Source organism: Eurosta solidaginis, chromosome X, assembly GCF_040869045.1.
Source record: "Eurosta solidaginis isolate ZX-2024a chromosome X, ASM4086904v1, whole genome shotgun sequence".
Taxonomy (NCBI): domain Eukaryota; kingdom Metazoa; phylum Arthropoda; class Insecta; order Diptera; family Tephritidae; genus Eurosta; species Eurosta solidaginis.
In genome coordinates, this window is record NC_090324.1 from 67,404,974 (window position 1) to 67,419,780 (window position 14,807).

The window sequence follows — 14,807 nt, forward strand, 5'->3', positions numbered from 1 at the left end:
AATTTTTTAAACGAAATAAGAAATGCGCAACGAAATTTCAATTCACAAAACAGCTGACGTCGAAAATTCGAAATTCCTATTCCCCAATTATGCTTCTCCCTAGGAGAAAAGAATTGGAGGAATTTTTCCGCGGGAATAAAAAATCCGCGAGAACAATAGTCCGCGAGAATATTTAGAATTTGTCTGATCGTATCTCTTCTTTCGCATATTTAACAGCATAAACATGCTCGGCTGTTTTTTTTTTAAACACCTACTTTTATGGATTTATGGGTTTTACTACTTTTCTGTGCGTTTTTACTGTCCAAGGCGGTTGCGCAATTTACACCATTTTGACGTTGCTCAATTATGTTGTGTGGCGATGACATGTAAAGATTATCTTTATGTTCACGACGCATTTTAAGCGTGACCAGGCGGCGTAAGCCAACAGATTTAAGTGGGAAGCGTACATATGCATGTATGGATGGACTTAATTAGAATTTCTAACCCTATAAGGAATTTAACTCTGCTAATATCGGGGGCAGATGAGTTTTCTCATCAGCGGTAGGCTTGCGATGTGCCTCGTTGCGCGGCAACGAGTGCAGCTGTGTTCTGTGGCAGATTGGTTCGCCCTTCTGCGGTAGGCTTTTCTGTTGTCCTCGCTCAGGGTGAGCGAGTGAATTGGGGTTTGATTTTGGGTCTCGATAGGAAGGTGGAATTCGGAAGGGAGTGAGGGAGAGGAACGGAGGGATGGTTAAGAGGAGTTATTGGCCCTCTCGCAATCCATCTCCTCCGTTGGAAGAAGGATCAAATTGACCAAAGGTCGTCTGACTTGACCCTTCTCTGTTATGAGGTCGACTACGCGAACTCGGTTATCTTCGCCGGGGTGTACGTTGACGACTCTACCTAGCCTCCACTCGTTGGGAGATAAGTTGTCCTCTTTGAGGACAGCGAGATCTCCCACTTTTATATTTTCTTTGGGATGCTTCCACTTCACTCGTTTTTGAAGTTCGGATAGATATTCCACCTTCCATCGTTTGCAGAAAGTGTGATGGAGGGCTTTGAGCTTCTGCCATCTGTTTATTATGGAGGCCGGGCTTTCGGTCACATCCGGTTCTGGCGGCGCCAGAAGATGGCTGCCTGTTAGGAAATGTCCTGGAGTTAGGGGTTCCAGGTCCGTTGGGTCATTCGACCCCGGACTGAGAGGGCGCGAGTTGAGGCACGCCTCAATCCGGCACAAACGTGTTTGGAACTCCTCCATAGTATATTTGTGGGGAGAAGCGATCTTTTTGAAGTGGCTTTTGAAGCTCTTCACTCCCGCTTCCCACAAGCCGCCCATATGTGGAGCGCCAGCGGGAATAAAATGCCAAGTTAATGCTTGATGGCTATACTTGGAGACTGTTATGTCTCGGCTTTCTGCAGGAAGGCTTTGAATTCCGATCGTAGAGATCTGGAAGCTCCGACAAAGTTCGTACCATTGTCGGAGTAGATGTTCTTCGGACATCCTCTTCTCGCGATAAAACGCGAAAAGGCCGCGAGGTAGCCTGGGGTACTAAGGTCACTAGTGGCTTCTAAGTGGATGGCCTTAGTGGAAAAACAGACGAAAAGGCATACGTAGCCTTTTGACAGTCGACATCCCCTACCGCGGTAGCTTTTGATGTCGAAAGGCCCTGCAAAGTCTACCCCGGTATTGGTGAACGCGCGGGTAAAAGTAGTCCGCTCGCAGGGAAGGGTCCCCATAAGTTGGGACTGTGCCTGCTTTCGGTGAATAATGCAGGTTTTGCAATTGTGGCTGATGGCTCTGATCATGGTCTTGATATTCGGTATCCAGTATTGGGTTCGGATGAGACGGAGCATGAGCTGGTTCTCGCCATGAAGGGAGTCATGATGAGCCATCATAACGGTAAGGCGAGACAGCCTACAATTGTAAGGCAAGATGATCGGATGACGCTCATTGTATGACATGTCCTTTGAAGCCCCTAGACGCCCCCCTGTTCTAATAATATCATCTTTGTCGATATATGGGTTGAGTGACAGTATTTCACTCTTTCGATCGATAGGTTCCCTATTTTTCAATTTTAAATATTCTGTCCCGTAAAATTGTTTCTGGCAGACTCGTATTAATGCTTGAGTCGTTGCCTTAATCTCATCGGCTGAGATTATACACGACCTTTCGTGGAACATTGCTTTAGTTTTTGGGTGATTTCGTTTATAAAATCTCCTAACATAGGAAAGAACCTTTAAAGCCCTGGGTAAATTTGAAAAACGGTCGAGAATATCTACATGATCTACCCTTGTCGTGGCATATGTTTGTGCCCTCTTCTCCTCAACGGACGTTTTGTATTCGATCTCTTGTGCTGGCCAGTGAGAATTGTCTTCTTGCAGCCATGAAGGTCCCTGCCACAACAACCAATTGTTGACCAACTCTGATGCAAGTAGTCCTCTGCTTCCTAGATCCGCTGGATTGGATTCCGAGTCCACGTGAAGCCAGTCCTTGCTACCGACCATATCGATGATCTTAGTGATTCGGTGTGCGACGAAGGTTGACCAGGAACAGGGCGGCTTTCTTATCCATGCGAGTACGATGGTTGAATCCGTCCAGAGGTGAACTTTTACGGGTCCCAAATGAATATTTCGGAATATTGATTCCATCATTTCTGCGAGAAGCACGGCGCCGCAGAGTTCTAAACGTGGTAGCGAGATGGTTTTCACTGGAGCTACTCTGGTTTTTGCTAAGAGTAAGTGAATGAAAACCTGATCGTCTCTTTTCACGCGCATATATATCGCTGCAGCATATACTTTCTCGGAAGCGTCACAGAAGCCGTGGATTTCTATTTCGCCTTCCGGGGAAAAATTTACCCACCGCGGTATCCGTATGTTATCTATTTCGCCATAGTGTTGGGTGAAGGTTTTCCACCATTCTAGTGTATTTGGTGAGACAGGCTCATCCCATCCGGTGCCTTCTAACCAAATATTCTGCATTAATATTTTTGCTACTATGACCATTGGCGCAAGCCAGCCTAAAGGGTCGAAAAGTTTGGCTATCGCGGATAGGATTGCGTGTTTGGTGATGTTCTCGCCCTTCTCTAAAACTCCTGCGGTGAAGTAAAACATGTCTGAATGCGCGTTCCATCGTATTCCGAGTGCCTTCACCGAGCTAGCCTCTTCAAACGCTAGGAAGTCCTCGCTGAGCAAATCCGTTTTGGGGATGTCCTGAAGGACTTCCTCACAATTGGATGTCCACTTGCGCAATGGAAAGCCAGCTGAGTGTAATGCTTCGCGAATCTCGTTCCTTGCTTTGATAGTTGACGCTATTGTATGCCCTCCAGATAAAACGTCGTCGACATACATACTTTCGCGTAATATACCCGATGCTATTGGGTGGGTATTTTCTACATCATTAGCCAATTGTAGAAGTGACCGTATCGCGAGGTAGGGGGCGCAGTTTACACCAAATGTGACAGTCTTTAGTTCGTAAAGACTGATGGGTTCGTTGGGGGATGTTCGATGGACAATTCTTTGAAATTTGGCGTGATTATCGGTCACCCAAATTTGCCTATACATCTTTTCTATGTCACTATTAAAAACAAAGCGATACAGTCGCCAACGTAAAATTAAAATAGGCAAGTCTGCTTGGAGTACTGGACCTGGGTGGAGTATGTCGTTTAGACTAATGCCATTTGCTGTCGGACTTGACGCGTTGAAGACGACGCGCACCTTGGTAGTGGTACTTTCCGCCTTTACAACGGCGTGGTGGGGCAGGAAATAATTATCCGAATCGTCGGATGGTACATTATTTTTAATTTTTCTCATATGTCCAAGCGTTTCGTATTCGGATAACACCCGAACATATTCTTTCCCTAACTCTTGGTTTTTTAGTAATCGCCCCTCATTTCTGAAGAATTGTGAACATGCGCGCTTTAGGGACGGTCCTAATTTAATATTCTCAGGGTAATCCTGCCTGAATGGTAGCGAAACTATATACTTCCCATTTTCATCACGTTTTGTCGTTTCCTTAAATAGTTGTTCACAATACCTTTCTTCTTCATTAAGCATTTTGTTTTTGGGAACATTTTCTATCTCCCAGAAAGCTTTTAATTGGTTGTCCAATGCAACCTCGTTATAAAATGACATGATGCTCATCGTGGGACTCGGTGCTTCGATGCGACCGGTTAGTATCCAACCGAACACTGTCTCTTGGGCCAAAAGTGTATTTAGTACATTCTTTTTCAGACCACTCAGTATAATTTGGGGATATATGTCTCCTCCAAGTATGAGGTCTACATCTTCGTTGATGTAGAACCTCTTGTCTGCCAAAACCAAGTCTGGGAATGCCTGCATAGTCATGACGTTAATATGGCAGGATGGAAGATTCCCAGTGAGTTTGGCTAGGACTAGAACGGGTGTAGTCAGGCTGAAGCAGGCATCCACTGGTGAACGTAATTCAATTTTGGATGCTTCTTTCACCTGGGCTGACACCGAATTTGTGATGCCTGAAACTTGGGCATGCATTTTTCTCGCTGGCAAATTGATTCTGCGTTTCAGTCTTTCAGTTATAAAGGAACATTCAGACCCTGAATCAATTAATGCCCGTGCGGAGAAGTCGGTACCATTATGGCGAATGTGTACGCGAGCAGTTCCTAATAGCACGCCTGTGCTGGAATTGGCATGACAGGATTTTACATTCTGGTTCGCAGATTGTCGCGCCTGTGCCGAAGTTGTTGGGCTATTATCCGCACCTTCGAAAGGATTGCGTACAGCCGTGTGTTGAGATGTATCCGCATGCAGGAGCGTGTGGTGACGAGAGTGGCATTTGGAACAGTTGTAGGAACTGGTGCACTTCGTCACGGTGTGTCCTGGGGATAAGCAATTCAGGCAGCCACTTGTGGATTTTATAAATTTAATCCTTTCTACTGGGGTTAAGTCGCAGAAGCGTGAACAGTTGCGTAATCTGTGTTCAGGGGATTTACACATTTTACAAATTGATTTTATTGTTTGCTTGGATACTTTCGTTTGAAAAGCACCAAGTCTTTTCGTAGGGGTTTCCGTTGATTGTCGCGACGCGTTTGGTTTTTGCACTTTCGAAGTGGCATGCCCTGTAAAACCAGACACTGTTTCAAGTGTCTGAAACCGATTAGACAGGAATTTATCCATATCCTCCCACTTGGATATGTCCATTTTATGGTCTATACTTTGCTCCCAAAGAGCCAGCGTGCTCTCTGGTAACTTGGTTGAGCATAGATAGGTCAGGATTGCATCCCAATTGGAAGTGTCAATTTTGTGGCATTTGAGGGACGAAATACAATTATTTATATCATTTTGCAGCTTTTTTATTGAACTGCCACACTCACTTTCTACCTTTTTTAAGTTAAATAAAATTTGTAGTTGTGTGTTAACTAAGATACGTTTGTTTTCGTATCTTTCACACAAGTTTTTCCAGGCCATCTCGAAACCTTCATTTGTGAGGGGGCATTTTTTAACGATATCTTTTGCTTCGCCCTGCGTTTTGTTGTTGAGATGGAATAACTTTTCCACCCCTTTCAAGCTGGAATTGTTTATATAAATTGCCGTGAAAAGGTCGCGAAAAGTTGGCCAAGACAGATAATCCCCTTTAAAAACTTCCGTGTCGCAAGCAGGGAGGCGAATTTTATGCGCATGAGGTTCTTGCTCAGGGTTGACGTTCTTTTCATCCTTCTTGTATTTTTCTGCCTCAGCAGATATAGACGCTGAACATCGCACGTAGATTGCGTATGCTGCCTTTTGCTTCTTTCTGATCGCCATAACGTCATCCGCTGACACCTCATCAGATCCCAATAGCGAATCAAACGCAGACTTTACCTTCTTCCACAAGAGCCGCAACTCTTCCTGCTGTATTGCAAGGGTGTGTTTGCTATGGTCGCTCTCCGGAATAAGGCTGTAATCTTTATCAAACTCTGCGATTGATTCTGCTAAACGGATGTAGGTTTTCATTGTTTTATTTACGTTTATTAACGAGAAAATTGCCGAATAGAGAAATAGAACGCTTTAGAGTAAAAAATACCTGCCCAGTAAATAAACACTATTGAGACTCAACGCTTTATTATTTATTTTTTTGTCTTGGTAGCGACAACGAAAAGGGTTTATTTTATGGACTTTTTGTCACAGCAGCGACAACCAAAAGGGTTTATTTTTGAACTTTTCTGTCTCAGTAGCAACAACAAAAGGGGGGACCACTCGCCACGTCCACAGATAAATGAGTGTATTGTGAACAAATGACAAAGTGCGTGCGATATTGCTAATGAAAATCGAAAAATAACCAGAAAAAAGTGAAGAAAGAAATAAGTTTTTTACAAGAAGTGAGCGCCTGAATTAATTTAATTGGAATTAATGTGTTTGTGATGTGCCAAAAAAACAACAACAAACTTATTCGGTATTGTGCGGAAAGTGAGTGTCTGGAAAACCTTACCACTGGTGGGGGGATAGACCAGATAATCACAAGGATCGAAATAAACTTAATAAACCAAGTGAGTTAATTTTTGAAATTGGAAAGAAAAAATTGGTGCTCACTAAATAACTTCACTTTTTCACTTCTTTTTTGATTTTAATTTTTTCGCGCACTACACGGGTCTTTTTTTTTTTTTTATTTATTTTGCAAAAAAAATAAAACTCAAAAAAAAGTGGCAAGAAATATAACACTTACTTCTTATTGGTTTTTGTGCCAGAAAATTTGATTGTGCTGTGCTGTGGTTGGCGAATATGCTGTGGCTCTGGTCACCTATGTACAATAAACTCCAACTTTTTCCTTGTCAATTTTCGGCTGCTAATATCGTGTTGTATAATATGTAACTTCCAAACTTCTTTGTTATGTTCTGCTGGGATATGCTTCGGCCAATAAATTTTTTGTAGGCAAAATTGGCAAATTTTATAGTACGCAAATGTGCTGTGTTGTGGACTGTATAACAAAAGGCACTTTTAGTTCCTGGTGAGGAGGACCAATGTTCGGCCTGAGTGCGTCGTAAACCGGCAGTGGGTAGGCGCACAAGGGTCGATCTTGGAGTGGATGGTGCGCTCAAAAGAAATAAATAAGAACACAAAGAGGAATTTCCTCGTTATAATATAATATTTAATTTAGAGTGAAGGAAAATATACACTGTGGTTACAATATTACCTTGGTGTTTTAAGTGACGATGGTGATCCTTGCGATGTGTGCTGGTTGGCGGTCAATCGAGAAAGAGACCGGTTGTGCCGTTGAGGACAACCGCTAAGCCGCGAAAAGGTCCTCTGGTATTAAGGAGGGGAAAAAAGCCACACACACGACAGCCCCCACATATACGTGCATGGGTGCTGACAACCTGCACACACACATGCATGCGTATGAAACGCATGCATGTGCATGCATGCACACAAATGCGGCGTGAGTGTGGGTGGCTGGAAATCTTATTAAAACGTTAGGGAGGGGCGCCGTCAATCAAGTAAAAGTTAGGCCTTGGGCCTAAACAAGTTATTTATTTATTATTATTACCGGTAACGGCTAACACCAGCCGAAAGCTAACCTTGAAGGGGAAAAACTTAACGAAAGTTAGCTATCGGCAGGTGCCGCGGACTTGTTCGCGGTTTTGATCCTTCTTTCTATTTTGGAACGTCAACGAGCCAGCAGCTATCTCACAGGTGAGTTATCACATTACGTATCTTTTCATAGTTTGTGCATATAATTTACGCTATAATCGCACTTTGCTATTGTGATTCTTTTTAATAATTGCGATTTTAACATTAGAATTTGCACTTGGCAATTGTATGGCAATCAGCCACCAATATTTCGATTTTGAACTGTAATTTAGCCAACAATTTGCGGTTATCATATTATTAAAATTTACAACTCCTCATTTTGTAATTTGGAAGTTCGAAGTGGTTTGTGAGTTAATTATCCTATCTCATACAGATAACACTTCAATCCCATTGTTTATAAAGTGAATAAATTTGTGACTACTCGTTTCTAACTCTTTCTTTTATCTCTTTTTTATTTGCGTGCGATCGCGCCCCATGACCTGGGCGCCACATTCCCCCCGCAACATTTGGTCCTTACGCGCCGAGGAAATTAATATTCAGACGCATACTCCAGAGAAAACAGCACTTTTTTAAAAAATTTTGCCAATTTTCATAGTTTGGATAAAGCGAACAAAGTCGAAAGAGGTTATTTATTATATCCAACAACATAAAAACCAGCGAAAACACAAAACAAGCGAGCACACATACAGCCACAAATCATCACATACAGTCTATTGACGTCGAGATCACATCATCATACAGTCCATTATCACTCATACAGTCCACTAATATCATCGTCACGACATCACATACAATCTTATCATCATCATACTCATCAGTCAAAGTCCATCATCAAACACATACATTAGCATCACATCTTACAGTCATACACATCATATCATCATCACAATTTGTTATCACTCTACAGTCCATCACATCAACACATCGCTGCCCATCGATCAACTAAAAACACAAGGTACGTGGTTGCTTGGTTGCACAAAACATTTTTTTTTTAGTTGCGTGATTTTACGCACGGAAAGTACATTCCGTGTTAGACAAAAAAGGCAAAGCAAGTGAAATTGTTAGAATTCGTGGTTATAAACACACCAATCGCCTTTTGACTATCGGGTAATTCCCCCCACCAGTGGTAAGGGTTACTCGACACCGCTCAAGGCAGACAGTCAGTGAATTTTTTTTAGTTTTTTTTCACACTCATCACTGCACTGTGTTGTACCCCCTCATCGTCACATACATTGACAAACTTCCTAGTCAGGAACCATAATTTCACTTGGTTGATAGCCGTAGCTTGTCTATCACAGAACTCGCTTTATTATTCAGTTTACGAGCTGAAATAATACCAAAAAGCCGAAAAATTAGCACTGCGTTGGGTGGATAGTGGCTCATCACAATTGGTCACAAACACTATTTATACTGGTCGCTTCATATTATATAGCTGTATTTTTTTTCAGCGTTTTTTATAATAAATAATTAAAAGTGTAATTTTCCACATTAAGTTGGATATACAAATTTTATTTCCTTTGGTTGGGAAAGATACCCTGGTTGGCTACTCGGCGATACTCATCAAAGTTCACATAACACCCTTTTGTATACACATTAAATCCTCGTCGGGATTTCTATCTGTGGTTCAAACGTTACACATTATATTCACATTGGCATTACCATCTGCGTTTTTAATTTTTTTTTAAACACGCCAAATTTTTTGGAGACTATTTCTATCTGTGTCCAACACACCCTTTAGACACATTAAATATTTGCAGACGAATTCTCTTCTCTGCATTCCACATCACTGTAGACACATTAAATCCTCGTCAGGATTTCTATCTGTGTTTGCTGTCACTTTGTACACACTAGAACCTTTCAGGATTTCTATCTGTGCTGCATATCACTATATTTATATCACTATAGACACTAAATCCTCGTCAGGATTTCTATCTGTGTTTATTTCCATATCACTGTATACACATTAAATCCTCGTCAGGATCTCTATCTGTGGCTTACACAATCCTCGTGAGGATCTCTATAAGTGGTTCATATGACTGGCCACATTACATTCACGGCAAAATTTACATTTGATTAAATTTTTTTGCTTATCACTATTCACATTAGATTGCTATCTGTGTTAACACATTCAATCAGACCAGAATTCGTGCGTTCTTAAAGCTTTTACTTATACAGCGCAATCACAGCAGGATTGATAGCTGGACTACGTTAAAAAACAAAAAAAAAACGAAAACACTCTTATAATTTTTTTTTGTGGTTGCATTTACACCAAAGCCACTAAGCCGTTTACCTCCGAGCTCGACAGCTTCAAAGAAACAAAATATTCAAATTAATAAAATCAATGGAGACTTATATTAGATTGGCTGCTTCCATAGTGGAGTTTGAACAAGACTTCAACTCCACCCCGGCCGAATCCCGGAACAAGCACACCCTTGCACTACTGCAAGAGGAGCTAAGGGCACTATGGAAGAAGACCAAGTCCACATATGAAAGTCTTCTCAGCAATTCTGAACTGTCCAAAGACGAGCTCAGCTCATTAAGAAAGAAGAATAAAAGTTGCTTTGCATGCTACATGCAATGCATGTCTGCTGTGGGGGCTGAAGCCGAAGCCATCACTCCACAGCCGGCCAAGGATGAAGCAAAGGATGAAGATTCTTCGCGCCGGGGACATAAAATGCGGCTGCCGCCTTGTGACACCGATGTATTTAAAGGCGACTACCTTTCCTGGCCAGCCTTTAGAGATATGTTCACGGCGATATACATCCACAATACTGATCTGAAAGATGTCGAGAAATTATATTATCTAAAACAAAAACTCAAGGGGAGGCAAAAGAAATAGTGGGAAGGTGCTCATTAACAAACGAGGGTTTTGCAACCGCCTGGAAGAATCTAAGCGACAGGTACGAAAATAAACGTATCCACGTCAACACACAATTAAAACTTTTATTTAATCTGACGGCAGTCGAGCAGGAGTGTGGAACATCAATTAAAAAATTGCAACGTGAGATCAACAATTGCATTTCTGCGCTACAATGTCATAATATTGACATCACAAATTGGGACGCAATCATAACTTACTTATGCTCCACAAAACTCCCTGAATCTACATTGGCTCTTTGTGAACAGACCGTAGAACGGAAGACAGATATCCCGAAATGGGAGGATATGGACAAATTCCTGTCCAATCGCTTCCAGACATTGGAGACGGTTTCCGATCTGAGGGGTAATAAAACAACAAAAACACCCAAAAGTCAGAGTTCGAATTCTAGGGAAAATTCTACGAAACTTGGGGTTTACCAAGCAAGCGTACCAAAGTCGGCATGTAAGATGTCAACAGTACGGAGCACAAATTACGAAATTGCCAAAAATTCCGTAGGTTGTCCACGTCAGGCAAAATCGAATTTATCAAAAACAATAGTTATTGTCTGAATTGTCTGTCGGGTGGACACACCGTGACACGATACACTAGCCAATTCAATAGCAGCACGTGCCACGCAAGGCACAACACCTTGCTCCATCTTCCGACAGCACAACCAAAGACAACTCCTCAAAGGTGGACTCAAAACGCCACCGACAATTCACCTTCAACCTCACAGCAGGCTAGGGCAAGGATGCAGTCTGAAAAAAGACAAGATAATACTAATAACGTCTCTTCGTGTCATGCTAACACCACTAAAGGGGTGTTATTAGGAACAGCGCGGGTTCATATAATCTACAACGGGGTGAAATTTTCCGCCAGAGCGCTGATAGACTCTGGGTCCGAATGCTCTTTCATAACTGAAAGACTAAAGAAGCGAATAAACCTTCCGTCCAAACGTTTGCATGTGCAGGTGTCAGGAATAAATAATACACCATCTGCACAGGCAAAGGAATCATGCTCAATTAACTTAGGTTCGCTTACAGACCCTTAGTAAGCATCCATACAGTGGCCCTAGTCCTGCCTCAATTAACAGGGGACCTTCCGACTTGCCAAGTGAGCGCAACGACTCGGCAAGCATTCCCTGATCTGATTCTGGCGGATAAGAGGTTCTTCATTAATGAACCAGTCGACCTCATACTTGGTGGCGATATTTATCCCCAGATCATACTAAAAGGTATACGGAAGAACGTCCTAAATACGCTTCTCGCCCAAGAAACCGTCTTCGGTTGGATTTTAACCGGTCGTGCAGATGCACCTCACCCAACCAATACGCGGGTATCCTTTTTCAATGAAATTAGCCTAGACAAACAGTTAGCCGCTTTCTGGGAACTTGAAAACGTACCTACAAAAAAGGCCCTGACCGAAGATAATGCCTATTGCGAGGCACTATATAAAAACACAACGGAAAGGAATTCAGATGGAAGATATACTGTCGCCCTTCCATTCAAACAAAGCTTCCCAAAAACCGTCTGTTTGTGCCCATCTCTCAAGAGCGTCTGCTCTCAGTTCTATCGGAACGAGACGCGCCTAGCCAAGACCCCGGCCCTACAGATGGAATACAATAGGGTACTGACAGAATATGTCACGTTAGGGCACATGACTAAGGTGCACACCGTAGTACCACCACAATCAACTGATTGCTATTTCTTACCGCATCATGCGGTGATCAAAGAAGAAAGCACAACGACTAAAGTGAGGGTCGTATTCAACGCGACGTGCCAGACATCCAATGGCATAAGCCTGAACGATGTTCTACACACCGGCCCAGTACTTCAATCCGACTTAACAATACTGCTCCTCCGATGGAGATTATACAAGTACGTCTTCAATAGCGACATTGAGAAGATGTACAGGCAAATTTGGGTAAAGAAAAATCAAACCCAATACCAAAGAATAGTTTTTCGACGCAAAGCAGAGGACCCTGTCAGCGTGTTTGAGCTCAACACGGTAACCTTTGGGGTAAACTGTGCCCCCTATCTAGCGATCAGAACCCTACATCAACTTGCTGATGACGTCGAGGCGTCTCTGCCAACCGCGGCGCACATATTGCGAAACAGTATGTACGTCGATGAAGTCCTTGCAGGGGGACATAGCATCGAGGCAGCAATCGCGGCCCGCGATGAAATCACAGCTGCATTAAAGTCAGCAGGATTCCCTCTGCGAAAGTGGACATCTAACTGCAGTAGGATACTACAGGGCATACCCAAACCTCACAGGCTTACGGATGACTTTCTGGAATTCGAGGACGCGAGCATGGTAAAAACCCTAGGCATCCGTTGGAACGCGCATTCCGACTATTTCTATTTCACAGCGAAACCAATCAAAAACCAGGACATCTTAACAAAAAGGGCGATCCTATCTGCCATCGCCAAACTCTTCGACCCTTTAGGCTGGCTTGCTCCAGTTATCATCGTAGCTAAGATATTAATGCAGAACATTTGGCTGGAAGGGACGGATTGGGATGAACCGGTATCCACAATCACTCTAGATCGGTGGCAAACCTTTATGCAGGAGTACCCCGCCATTAACCGGATTCGTATACCTCGGTGGGTGCACTTCACACCAACCAACGATATAGAGATTCACGGCTACGGTTTACGTGCGAGCTAAGATCAACGACAGGACATACGTTAGTCTACTCATGGCAAAAACGAGGGTGGCACCAGTAAAAACAATTTCATTACCACGATTGGAGTTATGCGGTGCCGTCTTGCTGGCAGAAACTTTGGAAGCTGTGATGGAGAACCTGAACTTAGGCACATTCAACATGCACCTATGGACAGACTCGACCATCGTCCTAGCATGGATTCGAAAACCCCCGTGTTCCTGGTCAACATTTGTAGCTCACAGGGTGACAAAAATCGTAGAGAAGGTAGGAACGAAAGCATGGCATCATGTCGAGTCCGCATCAAATCCAGCGGACTTAGCCAGCAGAGGACTTCCAGCCAAGGACCTAGTCGACAACTGTTTGTGGTGGCAAGGACCCTCTTGGCTGCAAGAAGGCAAAGCGAGATGGCCATCTCAAGGCGAACAGGAGTACCACACAGACATCGAAGAAAAACGAGTACAAGTGCATGTAGCAACGAACATCAACCATAGCGAGGATATTCTTGATCGGTTTTCCGATCTATCAAGGACGTTGCGGGTAATCTCCTACGTTATAAGATTCGCCAATAGAACCCATCCAAAAACTAAAACGTCCTTTAAAGCAGAGTCGCACCAGATTTCGCCTGACGAAATCAAGGCTAGGACTAGCCGCCTCATCAGGATATCCCAAACCAACCACTACGCCGAAGAAATAAGCTCTCTGAGAACTAGGAAACCCATCGCGACCAAAAGCGAGATTCTTTCTCTAGACCCCTTTATCGACGAAGATAATGTCCTTCGGGTGGGGGGTTGTCTCAACGCATCCAGAGACGTTCCCGTCGACGAGCGTCACCCGATAATCCTCCCTTACGCCTGCCGACTCACCCGTCTCCTAGTCCAGTTTGTCCACACCATTTCCATACATGGTGGAAACCAACTAATGCTGCGGCTCCTACGCACGCAGTATTGGATACCTCGGGTCAAAAACATGATCCGATCCATAATCCACAACTGCAAAGCCTGTAGGCTATTCCGCAAATATTCCCCAACGCAACTCATGGGAACCCTCCCTACGGAACGCACTACCTTTAGCAGGGCATTTACCAACACCGGGGTGGATTTCGCAGGACCGTTTGACATCAAGTCTTACAGCGGACGAGGATGCCGCATGTCAAAGGGTTACGTCTGCCTATTCTTCTGTTTTGCAACTAAGGCGATCCACTTAGAGGCGACCAGCGACCTCAGCACCGCCGCGTTTCTAGCAGCGTTTAGTCGGTTTGTCGCCAGACGAGGATGCCCGAAAAACCTCTACTCCGACAACGGGACGAACTTTGTCGGTGCGTCGAGGGCTCTCCGCTCGGAAGAAGTACGCCCGCCAAACCCTGACATGGGATTTCATACCAGCAGCTGCTCCTTACATGGGCGGGCTGTGGAAAGCGGGAGTCAAGAGTTTCAAAACTCATTTCAAAAAGATCGCATCGGATCATAAATTTACTCTAGAGGAGTTTAGCACCCTCCTGTGCAGGATTGAATCCTGTCTCAACTCCCGACCCCTAAGCCCGTCTTCAAATGACCCGTCCAACCTGGAGCCACTTACTCCCGGGCACTTCCTAGTCGGGGGCCACCTACTAGCGCCACCCGAGATTGACGTCAGCGAGAATCGCGCTTCGCTCGTCAATCGATGGGAAAAACTTAAGGCGTTGCATCAAATCTTCTGCAAGCGGTGGAAAACGGAGTATCACACCGAACTGCAGAAGCGCGTTAAGTGGAAGCATCCACA